The following is a 26,476-nucleotide window of genomic DNA, read 5'->3' as shown; positions in this document are numbered from 1 at the left end:
CTTAGGTTACAAAAAGCAGATAGCTCCTCTTCCCCAACAATGGGTTCTACTCTTCTTCTCTTGTTGCCAGTACTACATACCCGTTCTTGGCCTCGAAGCACAGGGGACTTGGATGGGGGAGGTGGAGAACTGCCTGCTGTTTTGAGGCGGTCAGCAGCAAGTCTTCTCCTTACATAGTAGCCAGTTCTCCTCCCACCTCTGGTGCTGCTGTAGTCTTTTCTAGTTAGCTGCACAATATGCAGTACATTTGGAATGAGTGTGACATTGCACTCTATATGATTTTGTGAAAATATGCTAATGAGTATGAATATAATGGAACTGGAATATGCTTCATGCAAAGGGTCTCCTGTAAGGTATCATTACAAAGCTTATAATCTACTGAGTGTGATCATCCTGTTTGTATGAATGTATCACTCTTGTGTCTGAAACTAGAAATATGAAATATAGCTCTGAGAGCCTATTGTAATTATGCAAAGCATGGGTCATTAATGGTGGTTTGGAATCTTGATGGCTCTCATCAGCCAGGACAATTGACTGTGGATGGCTCTGTTTGCAGGCAGGCCTTGCTGTGAGTCAGGCTGGGAGTCTCACAGGAAATGTGACCATGTCACCTAGTACTGAAATCTATCTTAAACCTGGTGCTTTTCCATTTAGAGGGGGTGGGGTGGGGACCCAGAGAGATGAGAGATCCTGGCTTTGTGTCAAAGCCATATAAGGGGGTGGAACAGAACAAAGGAGGCTGCAGTCATGAGAAATCTCTTAGCTACCACCTGAGCTGGAACAAGGGCTGTACTAGGAGAAAGGACTGTGCCCAGATGAGGAAGGCTTCCAGTCTGTGAAAAACTTATTGAAACACCTCTGAGGGTGAGATTTTATCTGTATTCAGTTTTATTACTGTATTAGGCTTAGACTTGCATGTTTTGTTTTATTTTACTTGCTAATTCACTTTGTTCTGTCTATTACTACTTGGAACCACTTAAATCCTACTTTCTGTATTTAATAAAATCACTTTTTACTTTTTAATTAACCCAGAGTATGTATTAATACCTGGGGGGGGGGGGGCAAACAGCTGTGCATATCTCTCTATCAGTGTTATAGAGGGTGAACAATTTATGAGTTTACCCTGTATATGCTTTATACAGGGTAAAACGGATTTATTTGGAGTTTAAACCCCATTGGGAGTTGGGCATCTGAGTGTTAAAGACAGGAACACTTCTTAAGCTGCTTTTAATTAAGCTTGCAGTTTGTGGGATGTGGTTCAGACCTGGGTTAGTGTTTGTGGCTGGCAAGCATGTCTGGCACAGCCAGTCAGGGTTCTGGAGTCCCTAGTTGGCAAGGAAGGCAGGGGCAGAAGTAGTCTTGGCACATCAGTTGGCAGCCCTAGAGGGGTTTCTGTGATCCAACCCGTCACAATGAGAAAGAGAACTCTAATGAGAGAGGGCACCAGAGCAACTTCATCTCTCACAGAAAGTGCCATGGCTGCAACAGCATGGCATACAACATGGGATCCTTATTGTTCGTGAAAAGGAAGCAGGCTATCAGTTCGGAAGTAGGTCTGTACAAAACATGTTAGATCTTGTACCCACTTGAAATAAGATTTACTTGAGGCTCTCATGTGACCATAAATTCAACCTCCAAAATAATTCATTAACTTATGTTTTCCCAGTGCCACCCGTGACCCACACAAACCAAATCTAAACAGTTAAAAATATGGGGAAATTAAGTTCTCTTCTGTTAATCTTATCCATCTCAGATTTCTTTTTATTATAATAGTGTAAGTATTTATTTGATTCAGGAGAAGCCTAAATCAAAAGTCTGGATCCCAACTCCCTTGAGCTTTGCTGATTAGCTTTTCTCTATTTTGCAGAGAGAGGACTCTGTTCTGGGTCTGAAACTCCAAGGTTTAATTTTACCCCGAAGAACAGTGAATTATAGTCAGATATCTTTTATTTATCCCCTGCTCAGTGCTTTTGCTGGTGCTTTACAAATTATCACTTAAGTCTTCAGGAGTTATTTTCCTTTCTTTTGCTGCAGTAAGCAAATGTTACCATCTGAATGTTAGTCTGCAGAGAAGAAACCAATCACAATAAGCCACTTTCCAACCAATCATCCACAGAACATTCAGCTACTGCTCAGCAAACCCCAGTCAAAATTAATTGCTAAAATTATATAATTGCAGGTGCTCTGATTGAGACTAGACCACAGCATCTGTTCCAGCCTCAATTGTCTCTATTCCTCCTTTAAAAATAAAATAAATTTAAAATAACCCAACTTCAGCACTGGTACCTAAGTGCAGTGATTCTTATCCAGGTATATGTCGGGTCACCAAGCCCACAAACAATTAGGGAGAATGGCTACTCATCCGTTTCCCAGTATTACCAGCCCCAAGCATTTAAAAATGAGTCAGGCCCTCCAATATCATGATGTTGGATGAAAAATCCTGAGATTTATAACCTAATTAATTTTGGGATTCTCTGTTTGCTATCTGGTTGCAGTCAGTAGGGTTAACGTTTTTCAAAGTTTACTCTGTAATGATGAAGGCTAGAAATTTAGATATGTATGTATTTTGAAATGAAAGCTGAAATTCTCATGTAACAAGTTGACTCCCAGGACTGGGCCTTTAAGGAAAAACTTCAAATATTGCAAGACTTTCAGTAAAACTATAAGAGCTGGCAGCACTGCTCTCCTCTGGTGACTCCAGTGATTTCAGGGCGTAGCACGTACTAAACCTAATTTACTGTCCAACAACACTTCATAAAACTCAGATACATCAAACTCATAAACAACCTGACTGGGAAAAGTTAAATGTTCCGAACTATAAGGTATCTGATCTATATATTTCACAAGTTTTTCTTTCCTAAGTTTCATTTTCTACAGTTGTTCTTTTTCTAGCATGTCTAGTAATTATTGGTCTAAAGCTCTAGTTATCCAACTTGTTACTGTAACACTACCACTGCATATGAATTAAAATCTTGAATCTTTGTAGCTCTTGAATTCACAAACTTAATAAAGACATGCAATAATTCCCAAAGCCTGAATTAAGTACTGCCTTCCCCTAAAACAGCCAGAAAGAATGCAGGAGGTTCTCATTTAGTGCAAAATATCAACTAGGTCTCAGCATGGGATGTATAATTTCATTTACTGCTCTGTGCTCTGTGCCTTTGTTATATTTTCTTTTAAACTTATAATGTTGACAATATTTATAACCCTTCTCTCCCTCCACATTGTGTGGAACAAAGATAAAATTAGATTTTAGAATAAGCTCAATCAAACAATCTCATTTAATACAGTTAGACTTCTTCAGTGTCAGTCTTCAGAGTTGTTGAATGCCAATGTCATACCACATGAATATGGTATTTTACTGACTTCATCATAAATGGACTTTTTTCAGCAGTTTTTGCAAATGAGTGAAAATATATTGCAGATATTACTTCTGATGATTTTATGCACTCATTTTTTTAAATAAAATGAAGCTAAGCCTTAACAATTTTTCTTGCTTATGGTATCTTTCAAGAGGACTGTGCATACTCAACTGTTTTTAACTTCTATCTCTACAGTAAGTTGTAACATGTCACATTAATACAGCTAAGGCCAGCCTCCTAATTTAGATATTATCCTTTTTACAATTAAAAAAGCCAGAAAAATACTAAATAATTTTAATTTAGTACTTTTTTGGTTTAAAAAAAAAAAAAGCACTCCCTGGTCCCAAGTTGAACAAGGGGTTATCTCGTCTGCCCCTCTCTTTGCACAGATGTTCAGGAGCAAGAAATGCACTAGGTTGCTCTAATCTGATGTCTCAAGATACTGGCTCAGGTTTTTAGTGGGTCACTCTAATTCTTGCTGCAAAATTTGTGGGAACATGCATTTCTATGCATAAAGCCTCATAAAAATGCATGGCGGCTAAGAGACAGATAAGACGCTGTTCTTGTGCAGAAGAGCTTTGAAACTAGCAGTCCAAACTTGCAAATGCTTTGTGAATTTAATACTTAATTTTTGTAACCTTCATGTTTGCATTACCAGACAAAGCAACCACATGATTTCAACTTGGTTCTTTTTCCTACCTCAATTAAATGGCCCCTTAGCCAGAGCCCTGTGAGCCTGAGTCAGCTGGCATGGGCCAGCCCTGGGTGTCTAATTGCAGTGTAGACATAGCCTTAGTGACTATTATCAATACTCTGCAGATCGGGTTCTAAAACGTAACTTGGCATGTAACGATAAGAGGCATTAGGGCTAGGGGAAGAAAGGTGACAGCTTTTAAGATAGGTTGGAAATGCAAGTCTCAAAACTGTTCCAAAGGGGGGCGGGTGTGTGTGTATATTTTTGTGTAACATGGTTTCTTTGAAGGGAAGACCTGAGTTCATATTTACAAAGCATTGCTTTTATATCCCTCTGTAAATTTGGACCATTAAGCTGGAATACATTCACCCACTTTTTAGCAGCAACTATTTAAAGTAAAGTATTCAAATTACTTCTGGAAGATTTGGAGAGAATTTTTGAACAGATGTTGAAAAATTGTTTTAAAGCAGGTGAAGACAGCCAGGGGAATTAGCTGGGAGTTCTGTGCAGGGAGGAAATAAGGGAGTTAGCCATGCTGCTGCTGGAGGAGCTGGCTCGGGAGAAGGAAGCCCATAGATATGTTAAAGATTTTGTTTGTGGCTTTGTGTTCATTTGAGATGTGTGCTGCTTGCTGAGGGAAGCTAGACAGCTGTGAACCACACTGAAGGGAATGTGTGGTGTATGTATCGAGGCTCAAAGGCAACCAAATGAATTAGTTGAAGAATAATGATGATAAATTTAATAACTGAAGCTGTGTGTTTTTGTCCATATATATTGTATGTTATAGGACACACAGAAATGTATCATTTCACAGAATTTTAAGATAACTTTTCAAGTAATTTCTCTTCATATTGCCTTATTACTATAGTTGTATCCCTGGTTTTTAAAATAATGGGTCCCTTTCTCTTTTTGAATGTACATTTGGCTGTATTTGGATCTATAGTTACTGTTAACTCCTTGTCATCGTGAAAATATACAATTATTGAACACCAAAATTAAGGTGTGCAGAGCAGGAAAAAAATTTATAAACTGGTTCTCTGCTTTTCTTTCTATTGTATGATTAAAAACTGGATTCAGTGGTGTTTCTGCTTCAGAGTTGCTTTTTCCCGCAGGATCAGAGTTTCCTCCTGAAATTATAAGAGAGAGAATTCAATTTAAAATTTAAAAGAAAAAAAGCACTTCATAAATGAATAAAATGTAATGTAGGGATACATGGTCCCCATATAATATGAGGAAGTTGTTATTGATGTAGGAGCTTTGCAGTCCAAGGCCCTATTCTTGCAATGATCTCCAACCAAGTGCAGGAGTCTACCCATGCAGAGATCATTTCAGGATCAGGGACCAGATTGAGGCAGAATGCCACAAGTGAATGAGACAAACAGGCAACAGGTGGGTTAATGCAGATTCTGTTACTGTGCATAAGTTAGCTACCACATAACCTGATGGTTTCAAATCTTCTGAAGCTTTTTTAAATTGCTCTGAAGATTGTAATACGATCTAAGTCCTGTATAGTTCTTTATGCACTCAGGTGTTTGAAGGAAAGAGGATTTCAACTCACCTGTTCTGTTTTGAAAATTTATTTAGTCCTTGTTTGAATATGTGCAGGAACTTTCCTCCATTCCTGTATATTTCTCCATTGTTTTGACCAGCTCTGAAATATGTAACAGAAGTGACTATTTTTATGGGATGGATGTCAGTGTTGCATGAACCTTATATGGCCAGGTATACTGCCATCTGGGCTGTCTGTTTCTTGAAAGTTTTTGGCACCTTTTCTTACTGTCTGACTTAGGTTTTTCTGCCAGGCCCATCCTTCATATTCTGTTATATGATAAACCACATGTACAGTTTCTTGACTCCCTCTTTTAAAGCTTGCATTTGCCATTTTGCCTGTTCTACTCCTCTGCAGAGTTGTATGGCTTTCTTTGCAGCTGTACCCCAAATCCTTGCATAACAAAGACTCGACACAGGGTGCTTTAATCTGCATTGGGAAGCTGACCAGTTGCTGAGCCATCTGAGGATTCTGGGGGCTGGAGGGAGTGTCACAAAGATAGCCTAAAGCTATTGAGTAATCATCAGACACCAGGCCATCTGAGAGATGATAGTTAATAATAGGGTGTTTGCTGTCTTGGGTTTTACTGGCAGAAGACCGCAGGGATGGAATGTCTGTTAGTGGAGTCCCCTCTAACCTTCATGGCTTGCTCAGACGCAACAGTAAATGGTCACTATTTTGATATTTGTTGATAACTCTGGATTACTTCCATATTATCTGTCTCTACAGTATGAAGTTTCTGTGGAGAAGTTTATTTAACACTTGCTGTGCTGCTCTGCTCTGGGGACACAAAGAAAATGATTAACGTGGAATGCTACTGCTGTCTCTCCCAGTACAAACAGAGCAGGCAGGCAGGGGTGGATATGTGTGTGTGACCGCAAGAGAGACTGTGCTGTTCAGAGCCAGGGAGGGAGGCGGGGCCTGAGGTTGGGGTCTCCCCTTCCCCCTGCCGCAGGACTGGACAGCATGCTGACACACTCTCCCCCAACACACACTGTCTGTCTTCCCTCCCTCCACACCCACCATATACCAGGTCCCTCTCACACACTCTCCCCCACACACTTGAGTTGAAAAGCTGCTGGCAATCTAGGATGCCCATGGAACTATGGGATTGAGAAACCTGCATCATGTGATGCTGTACCTGCCCCATGAGGCATTGCAAACCCTTCCCAAAGCACCCTGTGGCCAGTTGCACAGTGGGATAGCTACCACAGTGCACTGCTCTGTCATTGCAAGAGCTGCTAGTGTGTGTGCTCCAGTGACACAAGGAGCGAGCATGGACATGCAACAGCGGTTTTAATGAAAGTACTTTAATAAAAGTGGTATAACTTTTGGTGCAAAAACTTGCCAGTGTAAACATAGTCTTAGTCTGTTAATGTATGTTGGTGTTAGAAATCCATGTATAGTTCCTTTTCTCCACAAAGTAATGGAATTAGGTTTTTTTCCTGGTTTTGACGAGCTGATAGGGTTTTTTCCTGTGCAAATATGATCCATTTTGGTTTAGAATGAGGGTCTGGAGCTTTAGATATGGATTCCAGTTTATTTTTGCTTATCAAAGCATTTTAAAAGTTAATCAGTAATATATTTTAATTGAAGCAATTTGCAGGTTATTTGTTGTGTTGTTATGTGGGCTTCACTGATAATACAGCTAGATGAAATATATTTTCTGTATCATCACTCTTTAGCGTCTGAGCTTCACATGGTAAATTCCCAGCCAGTGTTGATAGCCAAAGAGAAACTAAGCAAGTGAGGTTTTAGAAGCAGCCTGCAACTAATAGGGATTTTTGTGTTGGCTGAGATACAGGACCAAAAACCTCAAAAGGATGTTTTGTTCGTAGCTGTATCGCAGATTCTTCTATGATTACATGCACTGAAAATGACAGCCAGACTCTTTCCCTAATTTCCCAATAAAATTACCTCTATGCTTTGGCTCTGTAATGTGGATTCTGTTTTTAGAGCACTTATAATTATGCTGTTCTGCTTGTGCTCAAGAATACTCTTTTCATGATGGGAGAGTGCATCTCTCTTCGCATACATTTTAGTGCGGATAAGATTCCCAACAAGATGGTCTATAGCAAAATGTTTAATTTTGTCCTGAGTTTACTCCATTGCTAAAAGATATTATTTGCAAATTTTTAAATATCTTCATGGAGATCTAAAGATTTTGCTAGCTTTAGTTGAATTAGAGCTTTCTTCCTAGTGACAGAATGGGTCTTACTATTAAATATCCTCTGATATGAGATTTCATTTGACTCATGACTTCTAAGTGACGATTCCTGGACTTTCTTCACCCTGTCATTGTTATTGCTTCATTTAACAATTGTATCTGCATCTGTTTTGGATTTAAATGTCATTGATCTGGTGTAGGGTGCTCTCAGTAGAGGAGGGGGCCAATGACTTGGGAATTTGCTTCTTCTTTTAATGTGGTAGAGCTTTTGTGCAAACATTTGCACATGTTGAAGTGAAGTTAGTGTGATACTCTTCATGGCACCAAAGTGAAGCACATGCATATGTGATTGCAGGATCAGTGCCTTAGTTTATTGACTAAAAGGGCACAGTGCAAAGCCCACCTCTATATCCCAGTGTTTCCTGGAGACAGTAAGCACCACAGAAGTCCTTAAGGAGCATCTTATTTTGTTTGTAGTCTCTTACAAATGTACAGCATTGTAATACCTTGGATTAAACACTTGGATGATCTGTAGCAAGTATATTCTGCTGTAGCTGTCTTCTACTGTAAAATGGGTTTGCCAGGGCGTAGAACAGTGGTTTTCTATAAGTATATCACTGTAGCATAAATATACTCTAAATGATACCTTCATAGGTAGGTTAAATTTTTTCATACACACTGAGCCTGATGCTGCAGCCATTCTACATGTAGAACCTCCACAAATACAAGCTCTGGGTGATGTGACTTACCTATGAATAGTATATACAGCATACTGTGTGATGGTTAACTTTTAACTAATGCTGACTTTAACTAATACTGAATTAATGTGCTGGCCAAGAAACATTTCACACAGGTCTGAGTGAATTTAACTCCGGTTTGGTCAATATGAAGCACAACTTGTATTTTTTGGATATATGTGGAATCCAAAACTCAGGGATGGCCAGCGGGATGCCTTCTCCTATCCATTCTTTTGTGGGGGGGCTCCTGGGGTAGAAGCTAGGAAGGTCTTACTGAGCTGCCATCTGGGTCATTGTTGCTCCTATCTTTTAATGAGTAGCAGGGTCACGCTACACTCCTCTGGCCCTGGTTTTACCAGGCCTTTACTGTTCTAGGGCTGAATTGCCTTAAAATACTCTGGAAACATTGTTCTCACATGAGCCTTCAAGAATCTCACAGATGGTATAAAACCATGCATTTTTCATAATTTTTTGTTTTAGTTTTGTTTAGGCATTTTCTTACAGCTCCTAAATCAGATGCTAGAAATATCGAAACAGATCTCCAAAAGTATAGGAAAATATGCTTTTTAAAAATTAAGCTTCTGTCAATTTCCATTGGAATTTTAAACTATCCTCAATTATTTACTGAAGGGAAATACTGGGAGGGAAACAGGTGTTCATATTAAACTCTCCTGAGGTGAAATTGTGTTTATTGAACTACAGCTCCCAAAATACCTTGCACATTATTCATGAACTGTTAAGCACAAGCTGGCTACAGATAATTTTCTAGGAGATCTTGGAGAAAATGATACAGATGTTGCCATTTAGGTGACAGGGCTCGACAAAAGGAACATGTGAGCATAGAATGTAGCTTGATTGAGAACTGAATTAGTTTAACAAGTAGTTAGAATTAAACTTGTTCTGAATCAAGAATGTAGTGTAATACTGGGAGGCAAGTGTACAGATCTATGCCTAATACATGCAGGCATGTCTAGTGTTACATAGCCATAAAGAATAGAGAAAGAATCTAAACAAACTAAAATAAGTATATTGTAAAAAATAATGTAAAAAAATTCTATTGAATCTGGTACAATTGCATCCTTAAGTCTACTCCATGGTATAGTCAACATAATTCTCTCTGGAGTGCTCAAGGACAGCTTTTTGATAATTTGTGTGAATTTCTATTAGACCATTTAAATCAAGTAATGTAAAGTGAGATTATACAAGAAACCACGCTCTTGGTTTGACATAGTTAATTAAGTCCCAAGCAGACTGCGAAGAGCTACAAAAGGATCTCACAAAACTGGGTGACTGGGCAACAAAATGGCAGATGAAATTCAATGTTGATAAATGCAAAGTAAGGCACACTGGAAAACATAATCCCAGTGATGGATATAAAATGGTGAGGTCTAAATTAACTCTTACCACTCAAAAAAGAGATTTTGGAGTCCTTGTGGATTGTTCTCTGAAAACACATGCAGCAGCCGTCAAAAAAGAATGTTGGGAATCCTTAAGAAAGGGATAGGTAATAACAGTGCCTCTGTATAAACCCATGGTACGCCCACATCCCGAATACTACGTGCAAATGTGGTCACCCCATCTCAAGAAAGATACGTTGGAATTGCAAAAGGTTCAGAAAAGGGCAACAAAAATGTTTAGGGGTATGGAACGGCTTCCATATGAGGAGAGATTAATAAGATTGGGACTTTTCATCTTGGAAAATAGATGACTGGGGGGAGATATGATAGATGTCTATAAAATCATGACTGATGTGGAGAAAGTAAATAAGGAAGTGTTCTTTACTCCTTCTCATAACACACGAACTAGGGGTCACCAAATGAAATCAATAGGCAGCAGGTTTAAAACAAACAAACGGAAGTATTTTTTCACACAACGCGTGGTCAACCTCTGGAACTCCTTACCAGAGGATGCTGTGAAGACCGACTATAACAGGGTTCAAAAAAGAACTAGATAGGTCCATCAATGGCTATTAGCCAGGATGGGCAGGGATTGTGTCCCTAGCCTTTGTTTGCCAGAACCTGGGAATGGGCAACAAGTGATGGATCATTTGATGATTACCTGTTCTGTTCGTTCCCTCTGGGGCACCTGTCATTTTCGGTAGACAGGATACTGGACTAGATGGACCTTTGGTCTGACCCAGTATGGCCATTCTTATGTAAAATTTTACGTATTTTATTTGTTTCAGAAAATGATAATATTAACCAGGTGCTCTGCAAGTACACACTCATTTATAGCATTAAAATGTATTTTCACCACTAAAATTCATATATAAAGATAAACTAAATGGACTTCTAGAGGGCTCTGCTTAAGCTATTTTGATTATCAATCTGACAGATTAGATACGGTATCAAAAGCATTTTTGATAACTGTAAGGTTAGCTTTTGTTAGTACAGTAATCCTTTTTCTCACACATAGAAGGAATTTTCTGTTCTGGGATCTTACTGATGAGCCAGACCAGAGGATTCCTCTGCATCAGAAGACTTATTTGCAGTAAGTTTGAACAGTGTATTGTTGGAAAACCTGTAAATTATAACTACACTAAGCAAGCTCCGCGCTTAAAAAAATTAAAACAGCTTCTTTTTGACTATTACAGTAGCATTTTTTGGCGATAACAGTGGGAGCACTAGTGTAGATGGGCTTAGATGAAACAGTAGTAGTAAAACCATCTGAGCCTGGGCTATGTTCACACTTCCACCGTTGCTACAATCAGTGAAGCTGCACTGGTTGCACTGCCATGGTGAGTGATTTCTTGAAAAATGCTAGCAAAGACAAGGCTTTTGAAATGTTAATTTGCACTTATGCAAATTCACCTGTCAGTGGCACATTGAATGTGGAAGACCCAACTCTTTTCATAGAGTGGTTCCTATGGTTTCGGAGGTATGCTTTGTCGGTTTGCAAGTTATGAATATTTATGCTATTCAAAATCCTCATCTGTGTTGCACTTTATATAATTTTTACTTAATTTCACATTAAAAGATGTCATTTCCATCCATTGCCTAGGTAGATGTCTTCATTGGCAATCATTTTATGCATGCACACAAGAGTGTCCTGATTGACAAAACCATGAACACAGATGGCTTCCTGATACTCTTTAGTAGTTGCTGTAGAAAATAGCATACAGTATATGCCTGATACATTATTTACTGACAATAAATAGCAGACATGCTTATGGTAAATGAAACCTTTGAATTATTTATGAGAACCGGTGCTAAATGTTTTTTTTTTTTCTTTCTTTGCATTAGTCTAAAAGCTATTGTACAATTGTTGGTAAACACTTTTTAAAATATTCAAGATATATATAATAAATTGTCTGGTTAAGTGGATCTGTTATTCACTTAAAACAATCTGGTCTTCAGAAAGCACTTCTGCATATTTTTACTTTCAGTTGTTTGAAGTCACTATAGTAGTATTTTATCAAGTAGCATTCCCTGTGGTTGTCTTGCCATCAGGTGAGCTGTGTGTGTAAAGGGGACAGGAATAGACTTACTTTTTTTACAGTGTGTGTTTTTTTTTCTGATATTTTCCTCTATGTGGCAAGGCTACAAAAGGTGGAGAATGATACTGTGGCCAGGTACTTAACCTGTGGCCTAAGATACATGGTGCATAACATTTTTTATGAAGTGAGAAGTCCTCTCAACTTGCATCAAGTAATTAGAAGATGAAGGGAAACTCAGCATGGTGCAGGACTGGAGGAGTATGCTACTCCTATTCATCGGTCACTTCACTAGTTCTCTGTTCACTGTCACAGTGACTATAAAACTACTCTCCTGGATTAAAAAATCATTTTACTATGTTTCTCCTTCCTTCCTTCTGTTTTAATGGCTTTCGTTTTAGTGTGTTCCTGTTTGTATTTTGAGACTGGTGAGTTCTAAGGTGCCTCCATTCCCAAACATCAAATGAACAGAGTGTGGTTGAGCTTAGACTGACTTTTTCAATTATGAGCATGCTGAGCATTTGGACTTACAAACGCTTTGCATTTTGTTTATCATTTTAACACAATTATTTTAAAATTGAGAGTGTGCTTAATGTGCTAATTTGTGATAAAAATCATATTAGTGTTTTCATTTCCTTTTTTTACTGAGAACACAGCCACTTACGTAATAAAACTAAAAGCATTTAAAAAACCTGATTCTGTATTCATCTTTTCATGTTCTCTTTGTTTCCATGTGGGTCAGGCTGGCAAGTGAAACTAGACTGATCTAGTTGTAGACAGTTGGACATAACTTTTAGAATCTGGTGTGAATCCTTGCAATGGCTACTTCAATATTTGCTTAAAGTATATGCTGTTTGGGGAAAATCCATTTAAGTAAGCCTGTTTGCAAACTCAGTTGCTAGAATATTCATGTAAAGCTCATACAAGAGTTGTTGTGAACACAGTTAAAGTAAACATATTCAAAAAAGTTATGAACAAACATTTATGGAATCTTTCTTGTAGTGTGTGTACAGTTTTAATACACAATTAGCACTTTTGGATGAACACTCCCATTACATGCTTTTGCTCTTTATATCAAGAGTCCATTTTGTTTAAAATAAAAAAGTTTTAGTTAGTAAATTCCTAGAATATTATACTACTGCCACCGATCCTTAAAATTAATTTATCTTATTAAACTAAGCACAAAGCCAGCTTTCTTTTGCACTGGGTTTTTCTGAATGCCTGCTTTTTCTTTCAAATTATTTGGCGTTCTCTCTCTCTCTCTCTCTCCCCTTCCCTCCCTTCAGAGAACAGCAAGGTGTAAAGTAAGAGTTCAAAAATGTTCTTGCATATACTTGCAATTTTGAAGTGTTTTTTCACGCATGCGAATTTCTAAATATTACAGAACTTACAGGAGCTGATGTACATTTTTTTCCCCCAGGGGTTGAGGCTTTTACAATCCTGTGATATGGACAGAATTTACAGTGGAGTATTTGCATATGTTAGGTTTGGAAAGATTAAGGAAATAGTTCCTCTTCGCTGTTTTATCAGGGAACAATTTCCCTTCACAATGTAGCTTATACACAAAGGGGGGAGTTATTAATTTTGGGACAAATCTTAACTATATTACTTCTGAAGAGCTTCTGTAAATGATCTTAGTGTTTGAAATTCATTCTAGTAAGGTAGTTGAAGAATTACATTTTGATCGTTTGCATCTGTACTTACAAACAAAACAGCTAAGGAGGATAAAGATATACCTCTTTCCATCCTTGAAATTGAAACTGAAAAATGTAGTGATCCTTCCAATAAAGGGAATGGAATACCTTAGTCTCCGTGAGACGGTAGTGGCCTAGTTTTTCTGTGTGCACTTGTTGAGATGACACTCTTCTGTTACTTCAAATCTGATGCAAGAAGAGCTGGTTGAGAAACTGCTGAGCAGTGAATTATGTTGCTTTTATACTCTGCCACTAGGTGAAACAGAAAAGAATGGACATTGACTCATCCATGTGTATTCACATCAGTTGGCTAGTCAGATTTGTTCACACTGTCATCTTTCCATAAACTAGAAATTGGAGGTGCTTGAACTTCAGCAGTTACTAAAGAGAATGGTTATGAAACCTGAACACATCTAAAATGGAGATTCACAGTTGCTACTCCTAGAAAGCATTTTTCATTGAATGAGCTAAAAACAAATTCTCCCATTGTCACGTTTTCACTACTCTGCTGAAAAACATTGCATTTCACTACTTTATTTGCAGTCACATGATATCGGCAGTCTGTGGTGGTAGATATATGTAAATTTCAATCTCAAAAGATAGAATGGCGCAGCATCGTTCATTTATGCCATTTGTTCAGTTGTTTGAGTATAAAGAGTTTGTGTGAAACTTTAGTTTCTACTTTGTATTAATGCAGCTGATTGTAGGCTGATTATTGAGCACTCAACTGAGAAGCTAGACTGTGGGTGGGGTTTTTGTTGTTGTTTTTTTGGTTTACTGATGACCTCTGCCCATGGCCAATTTTTATAATCATGTGCAGTGCTGTTGTCCTACTTGCCTGAGCAAAGCACAGATGCACTGAGCAGCCCTGCCCGCATGGTTCTAAAAAGATACTACCTGTATATGCATTTCCACTACTGCTTCTGAAATAGACCTAGTAAAATGTTTTATATTCTGACCAATGTGCAAAAATGACATTGATGCTTCCTGTGTTTCACGACTTCCACATCAAATGTGCTCAATTTAAAATAAAAGATTATTTTCCTCACTCGATAGCCTTGCAAACTCCTCCTGGAGTCTGAAGGTCAGGCTGGGCTCTTTTTGGTTCATGGGTCATTATCACTAATGAAGACTCTTTAACTGGAATTTCATTAACAGTTCTGTTAATGATACATGAATCAGAGTGGAATCCAAATGTTTCTTTCATAACTAACTGAAAATAAAAAGCAGTCATCACTTTCTTTTGTAAATGAATGATCAAATATGACTCTGAATATACAAAGGGTTAGGTTAGAAGGAGTTATGTAGATGTGGTAATTTTGTGACAATAACCACATTTTATGGGGATAGTCCAACTGCTCACGCTTCTTTATAGTATTGGCATGCTGTCTGGAAAACATTTAAAAAAAAAAAAAAACAAGAAATTGCTGTGTTTTGATCCTTGAGGGTCAAAACCCTAAATCTACTAGAAGGTAGAGGTGACTACAAGTCTCTTTAGATTTTCTAGTAAACTATCAAATCAAATTAAATGTTTGTCTTCTGCAGATCATGTGACAGCCTGCAGCTCTCTGATAGATAATTAGGATAATAATTTATCCAGAAAAAACATTACAATATTCAAAATGTGCCTTAGCTGGAAAAGTATGTTCGAATTAACTGATGAAGTAATGGACCCAAAAGGCATGGTGATTTAAAAAACAACCACCACCTAGTAGTGAGTCGATTACAGTAGCTTTTGTGAACTAAACAGCCATCAATATCTCTGGTTCTAGACAAATTGTAATTTATCCTGCATGCTTAATTTGCACTTTAATAGCAGGATAGTGACAAAGGACAAAAAGCAAACTGAATAGGCCATTTGTTTGAGATCCTCAGGACAAATTATGGTTGCTGCAGGGGGAAGGGGGGGGGGATGGAAAAGGTCTATGTGTGGTGTGATATTTCTGCTGTTTATAAAAACAAAGTTAATCATTGGTTGGTTTGTCTCCTTGTTTTTCCACTTTTGAATAGGAGCTGCATCCTGAAAGATACTGAGCATCTCTTGCACAATGCTGAGCCCTTTCAACTCCTATTTAATTGGGAGTTAAAGGCACACAACGCAATATAGGATTGGCCCGTAGTAAAGAGTGCATGCAGTGTTAATGGATTGAGCTAGGAATATTAATATCTTCATGAAAAATATCATACATTAGTGACATGCCTATTCACGTAACATTTACATTGATATTTACCAGCATGGGTTAAAGCTTTTCTTCAGCACTACATCAATAATGCAGTTAAAATTCAGTAAGTTTATCCTTGGTAGCAGTTTACTGTGCTTTAATGGATGTGTTGATAAGAGTCTGTCTGGAGAAGATAACAGCCTATTTCCTGTTCTGTTCCCATGGCCATAATCACAGATGTGTTTGTTTACTTGCATTGCTTAAGGAATCTTTGCTGAATTAAGGAGATGACTGTGACATGCTTCTAAAACTAAGAAGCATATTTTGTCTGTGTGCTGAATTTAGGGATTGGCTATTTAACTAACAGTAATATTCCTTATAACTCGACAAATGAAGAAATTGACACTGAATTGTCAGGTTTCAGAGTAGCAGCCGTGTTAGTCTGTATCTGCAAAAAGAAAAGGAGTACTTGTGGCACCTTAGAGACTAACAAATTTATTTGAGCATAAGCTTTCGTGAGCTACAGCTCACTTCATCGGATGCATGCAGTGGGGAGATTCATATACACAGTGAACATGAAACAATGGGTGTTACCATACACACTGTAACAAGAGTGATCAGTTAAGGTGAGCTATTACCAGCAGGAGAGCGGGGGGAGGGGGGACGGACCCTTTTGTAGTGATGATCAAGGTAGGCCATTTCCCAGTGAGGCAAGAGGAAAGGCATAATAACATAAGAACAGAAATAATGATGAAACTGTATGTACTTTTGAAAACTTTAGCACGGTCCCTTTATGGTTATCCATGTTTACATTTACTAGAAGTCAGTGTAACATTAAGGTTATGGGGGAAATTGCATTATTTCTCCATTGAATAATTTTAGACCCTTCCGAGCAACTTGATTTGATCCATTTTGTAGGAGACAGGTGCAGGCAGGTGTAGTTCTCACAGTGGTCGTCATATTACCTGATACCTTTCAGCCAGCTGTTATTGTGATGGGCACTCTGTCTTTACAATAGAATTCCACTCTGTGTCACTTTGAAACCTAAAATGTCTGTAAAGTCACTGTGAAGCAATGGAAGCAGCTACAAGTATGGTTGGAGAAGCTTTTTGTTCAGAATACGGTACACTTCTGTTTATTGAATAGCCAGGGGAGATCCAAAACTTCATATAGCTGGGCGTTGGAATACATGGAAGTGCATTGAGCTGCAGTTTCACTGTATGTAGTCCTATGTTAATCACCTGCTAATGACTTCTCAGTTAGCCTCTTAGCTCTTGTTAGCATTAATCAGCGTCTTTGTACTTAGAGTAAAAAACAGCTTAATTGAATTTATTAAAACACTAAAATTGTATTAAAATTATGTCCACAGTAGTTTTAAGAAACTTAATAAAGTTTGTTTTTACTCCTTAATAAAACGCAAAGCACAAGTAATGAAAGTACAAAGCTATTGATAAGTGCTAAAAGGTGCTAAGAGACTAATTGAGAAGTTATTAGTGTGTTACTGACTAACTGGTCTATATGGGGGATAACTAGGATTTTCTGGGAAAGGGAATTCGGGTAAATGGGAGTGTACTTAAGTCCAAAGCAGACTGTGAAGAGCTACAAAGAGATCTCACAAAACTGGGTGACTGGGCTACAAAATGGCAGATGAAATTCAGTGTTGATAAATGCAAAGTAATGCACACTGAAAAACATAATCCCAATGATAGATATAAAATTACGGGGTCTAAATTAGCTGTTATCACTCAAGAAAGAGATCTTGGAGACATTGTGGATAGTTCTCTGAAAACATCAACTCAGTGTGCAGCGGCAGTCAAAAAAGCGAACAGAATGTTTGGAATCCTCAAGAAAGGGATAGATGAAAAGACAGAATATATCATGTTGCCTCTGTGTAAACCCCTGGTACGCCCACATCCTGAATACTGCATGCAGATGTGCTCACCACATCTCAAAAAAGATATGCTGGAATTGGAAAAGATATAGAAAAGGGCAACAAAAAAGGTTAGGGGTATGGAACAGCTTCTGTATGAGGAGAGATTAATAAGATTGGGACTTTTCATCTTGGAAAATAGATGACTGGGGGGAGATGTGATAGGTGTCTATAAAATCATGACTGATGTGGAGAAAGTAAATAAGGAAGTGTTCTTTACTCCTTCTCATAACACACGAACTAGGGGTCACCAAATTAAATTAATAGGCAGCAGGCTTAAAACAAAAGGAAGTACTTCTTCACAGAGTGCAGTCAACCTGTGGAACTATTTGCCAGAGGCTGTTGTGAAGGCCAAGACTCTAACAGGGTTCAAAAAAGAGCTAGATAAGTTCATGGAGGATAGGTCCATCAATGGCTATTAGCCAGGATGGGCAGGGATTGTGTCCCTAGCCTCTGTTTGCCAGAAGCTGGGAATGGGCAATAGGTGATGGATCACTTGATGATTACCTGTTCCTTCATTCCCTCTTGGGCACCTGGCATTGGCCACTGTCGGAAGACAGGATACTGGGCTAGATGGACCCTTGGTCTGATCCAGTATGGCCGTTCTTATGTTCTTACTGTATCACCAAGTTGAATTATCACTGGGTATTGTGGTCTATTTCTGTCCACTTTTTAAGTTCTCAGCCCTTTTTACTTCACTGATGCTGAGTTTTGAATTTGTGCCATGCCAAAAGCCCTAGACCAGTGGTTCTCAACCTTCCAGACTACTGTACCCCTTTCAGGGGTCTGATTTGTCCTGCATACCCCAAGCTTCGCCTTACTTAAAAACAACTTGCTTATAAAATCAGACATAAGAACACAAGTGTCACAGCACACTATTACTGAAAATTTGCTTACTCTCTCATTTTTACCATATAATTATAAAATCAATTGGAATATAAATATTATACTTACATTTCAGTGTATAGTATATAGAACAGTATAAACAAGTCATTGTCTGTATGAAATTTTAATTTGTACTGACTTCACTAGTGTTTTTTATGTAGCCTGTTGTAAAACTAAGCAAGTATCTAGCTGAATTGATGTACCCCCCTGGAAGACCGCTGCCTGCCCTGAGGGGTACGTATACACGCGGTTGAGAACCACGGCCCTAGACGGTTGTGATATCAGCCATAACTCAACCAATCACTAGCGTACTTTACAGCTAATTTGCATGCACCCATTTCATTGCTTATTAGGGAGACGGCACAGATGATGAATTATTTGACCCAGCTGCCACACCCAGCACAAACACTAACCCCGGTCACGCACAGCCACTCACTTAAATTTAGTGTTACTGAGGCAACAGTTTGTTTTAATGCAACCGTCTAGCAACATGTAATCATTACTTAATTCTCCGCTTTGTGCATTGTAAAAGTGCATTGCCTCTGTCCCATGCAGATTATCAATTTTCAGAGCCACAGAATAAGCACTAGAAAGGCAAGCATTTATTTCCAAAGCTAGCTGAATGCTGACATTGGTCAGATGTTGCTCCTACTGTATTCAATAAGGGAACGCTCTTTGATTTCAATAGTTCAAATATGTGTTTCTTTTTATAATGAAAGTGAGGAAGTCAGTGGTTTGGCTAAGAAGTGTTATAGTCCAGCAAAATTTAAAAAAATTATATAATTTTCCTTTTTCTCATTTACATGCTATTCAATGAGTTCTTGTTTTTCATCAAAATAGTATTACAATGGCTAACGAGCTGCACAGTCTATAATTAATTTTGATAATTATGTGTGTTAGGGTAATTCCAATATTTCACATTGTTTGGAATGTGATTTAGTTTATTTAACGTGCAGTTGAGATTCAACCATTTGCATTTAAAATAAAGGATATGGGGCTAGACTTTCATAATTAAATGCTGCCCTTTGGAATAATGTCAACAATTTAACTTAATTTATTGAGCAAAAGGGGTTTAGGATGAAACATAATAGATTTCTTCTTTATCCAACAGACCTGCAACACTGTAGTTGCCTACTTTAAAATACCTTTATCTTTTGTGATGTATCTGAGCAAATATGTAGGGAATGAAAGAATGCTGAATGAGATGTTTGGCACTAGTTCTGTGCATTGGACAGGAATAACAGCCAGAGATACCTGTCAACCACGCCCACCCACTAGATGGCAGGAGGAAGAAGGGGGAGGAAAACTTCTTAAATCTTAGATTAAGTTCAAGCATAAATGGTTGACCAAAAAGGAGTAGCCTAGCACCACAGGCTGAAAGTCAGCTAACAGATTCTAATAGACAACAAGAGGGAGGGAGTTCCACAGCTGAGGAAACTTCATGAGAATGATCTGCTTCCAGTTCTGAAGAGTTCACATCTTGGGGACTTTCATGAGGAACACTTCAGCTGATTCCAACCACTGCAATTACATTGGATGTAGTGCGCTTTGTATCCTTTTTCCTCAGATGCTGACCCTTTGTCCTTACTCAGTAACTGGAATGATAGAATAGTATGCATTTACAATGTATTTGCTTTTTTACATTAATTTACCGTAACTGAGGTCAGGATAAACCCGCACTGTAATCAAAACCTTCATCCCCAGTTACTATAATCCCCGTTTTTTTGTAGGAACAGTCTGATGTGTAGCAGAGTAGCAAGCTAATGGGAGCACTGAAACAACTCCAACAAAAGCCTCTTATTTTCAATCAAACCAATTAGTACAACCTACTTCTTGGGGGGAAAAAAAAATCTCAAATAGTGAAAGTAGCTATAAATTGAATTTGAAGCAGCAAACTGACATAGAGGCAAAGATATGAATATGGACATTTCAGTGTTTTAAATCTGCTAAAACCCTATTATATACTACTCTTTTTGCCTACATATTGTGTCCATCGTTCCAAAAAGAACCAAAGAACCCTACTAAATTTCACACAGACAATGGATTCCAGCTGCCCTGAGAAAAAATTTGTTGAGGATTTCTAAAATGTTAAAGAACTGATGAGATTGGCACTTACCTTATTTTACAGAAAGAATGAACCAGAAGAGTTAGAGAAAAAATACTTTTAAGGCAGATTGCATGCTGAGAAGTTTGTCTGTCTTTCCAAGAGTGCTGGAATAGTTACATACTTTTTGCTACACTTAGACATTGAAAAGGGTTACAATTTAATCTGAAATACTATTTCCCCCCCTAAATTTATCTCCTTTGGAAAGAAGACTAAATGGGTTGCTGTTTGTTTATTATCTTAAAGCTGCCACGTGGATTCATACATGACAGATCAAAACCCAGTCATTTAAGAATCCATTGAGAGATCGACTTCTGTGTATACAGACTTAGAATTATGCAACTGCAGTAGTGAACTAGATACTTCTAGTTCTCTACAGAATTGTTTAGAAAACATTCCAGGTTAGTTTAAGAAATACTAAGATTATTCCTTGTGTTATTGCTCAAAATAAAGTAATACGGCCAGATCCTCTTCTACACAGACAAGCCTTCAGGGACAGGCAGAAACTTTGATGGATGAACACAAAGACGGGACTCTAAAATTTAATTCACATTGGTCTCTGCATACAGTACATGGTCTTTCCAAAACAGACTGCTCCTGGAGACATAGGTTTCCTGGAGCCACACTGGCTCACATGCTTTGGGACTGTCTTAGGATACAATCCTTTTGGCTAGAGGTAGGTCGGAGGATTAATATGATGATGGATACTGCCTTAAAAATTATTTTCCAGAACTGTTTTGGGATATAGCCCATCATCTTGGAAACTCTCCCTCTCACAGAGAGCTTTGATTCTCTAGAGCGGCACTTGTAGTGAAATGACTCATGTTGTTTAGTTGGAAGAGCAGATGGCTCCAGGGATAGAAGCTTGCCTCAGTGACTTCGCTGACCTGGCAACTAAAGAGCAGGCAACATTTGGGAGAAGAGGGACAATGGACAAATTTGAAAAGATGTGGTCTAGTATTTTAGAAACCTTTCATTAATTACTAGCGGATGGAAACCAAGACATTGCATTCCTTTCCTCACCCTGCCGCCCCTTCCCCCTCTCCTTTCCTCCCTTCCCATTCCCTTCCTTTTTTGTTGCTTTGTCTTTTTTTCCTGTTCTCCCCTTATTTTGTGGGGAAAAAACACAACTAAATGAAAAGGTGGAAGAGTGTTACTTGTCTGGTTTATGTGTACCAAATGCGCAGGTTTTGATCGAATTCGGAAAGTCTGGGTGCAGACTTAGACCTAGGTCTGGGTTTTGTACTGTAGATTTATTTAAGATAATTTTGTTCTTAATTTGTCTTGGCATAATTCACTGTGGTCCATTCTCAGACACAGGATCTATTTTTGACTCTGTGGTCTTGGACAATTCATTTCACCTATTTATGCCTCTCCTTTCCTGGCTGTTAAAAGGGGATAATGAAACTTAAGTGCTTTGATATTTATGAATGAAAAATGTTTTCTGAGAACAAAATAAGAAGTGTTATTTATAATTAAAGAAAGTAGAGGGGTAAAGGGCATTAGTTGACTGCTGAGAAACATGAGGAGGTGTTAGATAAGTTTGTTAGATAAAGGGTGAGGCAGTAGATAAAAGGGTGAACCTCCATTCCCTGCTTTGATACAAAAGTTCTTTTCAAAGTGATACCAGAGTGTGAACTTCCCAATATCGTTGAAAAAACTTCTGGCATTTAGGCTGTTAGTATAAAATGTCAAGTGACTCTCTGAGATGGACTCATTTGATTGTGTGTTTAGATCAAGAAGGTATTTTTCCAGTCGGTGTGCTAATATTTTGGTGAACAGAAATTGCAATCTGTATTAAAGAGGGTGATACGGCATAAAGGGGGAAACAACCCACAGTTTGAAAGATCTTTTCATTTTTGAGTATCACAAAATTCAATCTTGATGGAGAATATCAGGAAGAGGCCAAGTGGAGAGAGGATATTCAAAATTAGTATTTGGTATTTGGCTAAGCTATTTTGTGAATCTTCTATAAATGAAACAGGAAGTCAATCTACACCTCAGGCTACACTAAAGACAGTAATCTAACATATTATATATGCTTCCTAATGTTACTGGGCATTTTGATTGGCATCTAAGAATTAGAAAAAGAAAAAAGTTTATAAAATGGTGTTTTTTCTTCTCAAGTACTTTCCAACGAACCCTAGTTTTCAAAGCGACACACAAGATGATGATGATGATCATGAAGAGGTGGTGGGGTTTTTTGTCCCTTAAAGAATATCTTAGGTCTTTATGTTTTGTGCTTGTTCCCCTTGCCATACAAGAAGTAATTCAATACGTATAATGGCAAAGTTTGCTGAATAATGTATCTGAATAGTATTCAACCACAATAGCTTGTTGAATATTTTGTATTTAAAGTATTATTTGATGAACATTGCCACCATATTATATTATATAGTGAAAGTAGAGGTATTTAATATACCAAACAGTAAAAGCATAAGAAGGAACAAAAAGTCATTTGAATTATAATGAAGTGGTGTATAATTCACAGTACATTAGTTTTTAGCCATGGGATCATATAATGAGTACTAAAAGTTAATGTTGTGAGCAACTCCCCTCAAGTGCTTTGTGATTTGCATATTCTTTCTCCATGTTAATTGTTTTGAAGTTTGACCCTGACTACCCAAGTATCTCTCTTTTAAGAGGGGACTTTTGCCTTGGTCACTATCATGAGACATTTTCTTTGACGTACTTTTTGTGCAGTAGCACCCCCCTCAGTTTGTAACTCTGGTGATCAGCTGCATTCTTCTAGCCCTGTACAGCATTGGGCTAATTCCCGTAATAAGATAAGGCCTGATTCTCATCTGCATAAGGGCAGCTTTTTGTGGTTCAACCAGTGCAAAGCTATCAAAAAGTCAGATTTGGTGCTTACAGGTGAATTCTCACAAGGCATAGGGCCAAGATAAAGGCCGCTGATAGCTGCACAATGAGATCATCCCTCAAGCTGCACAGTGACCACATGACTGTAGTGGAACAAAGCCACCTTTAAGTCACCTTTGCATGATCTTGAGTTTTGCCAGGCACTGCATGTATGGAGCCAAGGACTGAGCCGCTGAAGTCTAGTAATGGGAACAGTTAGCAACATACAGGTTGATTCTTTGCATACATAACTTCCAGAGACACACAATTCCCGTAGGAGTTGTGGAATAGTTAGGAGCAGGGCCATAAAAAATATTTGTTATGCAAAACAAATAAACAAGGATGAGGCTTCCTGGAGCAATTTAATAGGGACTGCATATTTGCATTTGCTGGGGGTTAGGGTCTGTCTTCCTGAGGATTTTTAATGCCCTAGGGTGCTATCTGTAGGGCTGTAACAATACCATGATGTTGGTATGGCCTCATAACAGATTCCCTGAGGCACTATAGCAACATGAGAACATTAATATAAGTACAGATTACATGTAAAAAATCCCATTAAGAGCACGGTATTTAGGTTACAAAGTCAGGTACTCGAAAGTTAGGAAATGCTTGATTTACAGAAGCCAGTGCAATGTTAATTGGGTCTCCTTGTATGCCCATCCTGTGTACTGAACGATGCAGGGATCCTGTGGGAAAACTAGCATGTGTTTATATAGTTCAGGGGTGGCCAACCTGAGCCTGAGAAGGACCCAGAATTTACCAGTATACATTACCAAAGGCCACAGTAATAAGTCGGCAGCCCCCCATCAGCCCCCGCCTCCTGCCCACAGGCAGCTTCATTGATCAGCTCCTCCCCCTCTCTCTCCGCACCTCCTGATCAGCTGTTTCGTGGCATGCAGGAGGCTCGGGGAGGGGGAGGGGAAAGAGCGAGGGCATGGCAGGTTCAGCGGAGGGGGCAGAAAGGGGTGGAGTGGGGACAGAGCCGGAGTTGAGCAGTGAGCACCCCCCGGCACATTGGAAAGTTGACGCCTGTAGCTCCAGCCCCGGAGTCGGTGCCTATACAAGGAGCCGCATATTAACTTCTGAAGAGCCGCATGTGGCTCCGGAGCCAAAGGTTGGCCACCCTGATATAGTTAAAGACCATATCATATGGCATACATTTAAAGGCCAAAATAAATGTGCAACTGTAAATTTGGCTCTTCCTGGCATTTGAATGCTTGACTTTGCAACTTAAATAATGGTCTTTAATGTAGTTACTTGTAACTTATTTCTTATTTCTTAGTTTTGGTTAAAGGAAAAAGGCACAGACTGCTAGCACTTGAGCTACAGAGCTAACATTTGCTGCTAGCAGGAGAAGTGTGTTGTCCTGGAGGAGGATGGCCTGCTGGGTCCAGGTCATCGTACAGGGGTAGATGGAGAGGGGAAAGGAGAATGGGGAAAAAGGACCTGGCCCGCTCTCTTCCCTCCCCACTGTGGAGCTGGGGGAGCTCCCGCCCCATGTTGTACCCCTAAGGGTGGCGGGGCTGCTGATGTTGTTTGCTGGGTCTGGAGAATGGAGGCTGGACCATCTCTTTCCTCCCCCCAGCGCTGAGAGTTGAGAAAGTTCTATCCCATGCGCTGCCCACAGTGGGTGGGTGAGGAATCGGTTGCTGTGGCCAGGTGGTTGAACTGGAGAGGGGGTGCTTTATTGGGTGAATGGAGCCCACTCAGGTTTGTTCTGTGCTCTCCTTTCTGAAGATTCCTGTCTCATGTGGTGCCCCCGGAAGGGGACGTAGGCCACTGACACCATGAACTGGGTCCAGCAAGAAGAATCCAGGCTGGCTTTCTTCTTGCTTCTGACCCTGCTACAGCTGCTCTGGAAGCTCCCAGCTGTTCCCAGCCCAATGTGTGGTGTGGTGGTGTTAGTGCCAGCTCAGCTTTAGGATTTTCATGTTATTGTTTTGTCGGTCTGCCAAAATGTTTCTGACAAATGCAAGTGAGAAAAGGGAAATTGTTTAAAAAGAAGAAGAAATCCACTCTATATATCTAAACAAAAGCTGAACAGAATTTCATGGGACAAAGAAAAATCACTTTTGTAGTCTGAGGGCACCCACCTGCCAAATATCAAAGGCCTGTTGCAAAGAACAGAGGTGTGAGAGGTTCTCAGAGAAAAAGGTCAGAATCTTTTATAAGGGAAGCTGTTAGACAGTCTGGGATTGCTATCAGCTCCTATGATAGAAACACCACTACTAGAAACAAACAAAAGTAGTAATGCTTGATCCTATGCACAATGCTGTGAAGTTTATTATTTAATATTTGTGCATTGTGGTATCCCCTAGAGTTCCCAATCAGGGATTAGCACCCCCTTGTGCAAGGCACTGTACACACATACAACAAAAAGACAACCGGTGCCCCAAAAAGCTTGCAATCTAAGTATACGATGAGAGAGAACGTCTGGATACCACCAAGAGGCATGGGAGTACTAGATAGCAATGACACTATTCTGATTAGTGTAATAAGCAGTGGTCACAGCACACCAGCTGCTGAGCTAATCTGAAGCAAAGTTTGAAGTGGATTAGGTATTCATGAGTTTATCTTCTCAGATTTGCTGTCCTATGGCTTACAAGTCAATTTATTACTTTTTTAGCTGGATAAATTAGAAAGGATTTGTTGGCTGAAGTGACATTGAATGTATCTTGGAAACTCGCTAGAGAAGACTCTGAGTTTAGGTTGGTGAGAATAAACCAAATTGCTTTTTCATCCATTCATTTTAAAATAGTGGAATTCTGTGCACTAGCAGATTTAATCTGCTAGTGTTTTGGGGGGTGGTTTTAGGGGTTTTTGGATGGTAAAGAGAATGGTGTAGAATACAACGAGAGTAACTTATTATAGAAATGTAGACTTAAATGTAATGAAACAGC

At 39.0% G+C, this 26,476-nt stretch overlaps 1 protein-coding gene and 1 long non-coding RNA gene across 5 annotated transcripts in view; one reads left to right on the top strand and one right to left on the bottom strand.

Moving 5' to 3' along the window:
* Positions 1–26,476, top strand: part of CACNA2D3 (calcium voltage-gated channel auxiliary subunit alpha2delta 3) — an 869,947-nt gene that overhangs the window by 219,416 nt on the left and 624,055 nt on the right. The gene's annotated exons all lie outside the window — the stretch shown is intronic.
* Positions 4,956–13,851, bottom strand: LOC141991409 (uncharacterized). The gene is made up of 3 exons (XR_012640363.1): positions 13,745–13,851; positions 5,615–5,707; positions 4,956–5,183 (listed from the first exon to the last, which is right to left on the bottom strand). It is a non-coding gene; the product is annotated as an uncharacterized LOC141991409 (long non-coding RNA).

Source organism: Natator depressus, chromosome 7 (assembly GCF_965152275.1).
Source record: "Natator depressus isolate rNatDep1 chromosome 7, rNatDep2.hap1, whole genome shotgun sequence".
Taxonomy (NCBI): domain Eukaryota; kingdom Metazoa; phylum Chordata; order Testudines; family Cheloniidae; genus Natator; species Natator depressus.
This window is presented reverse-complemented; position numbering and strand designations above follow the sequence as displayed.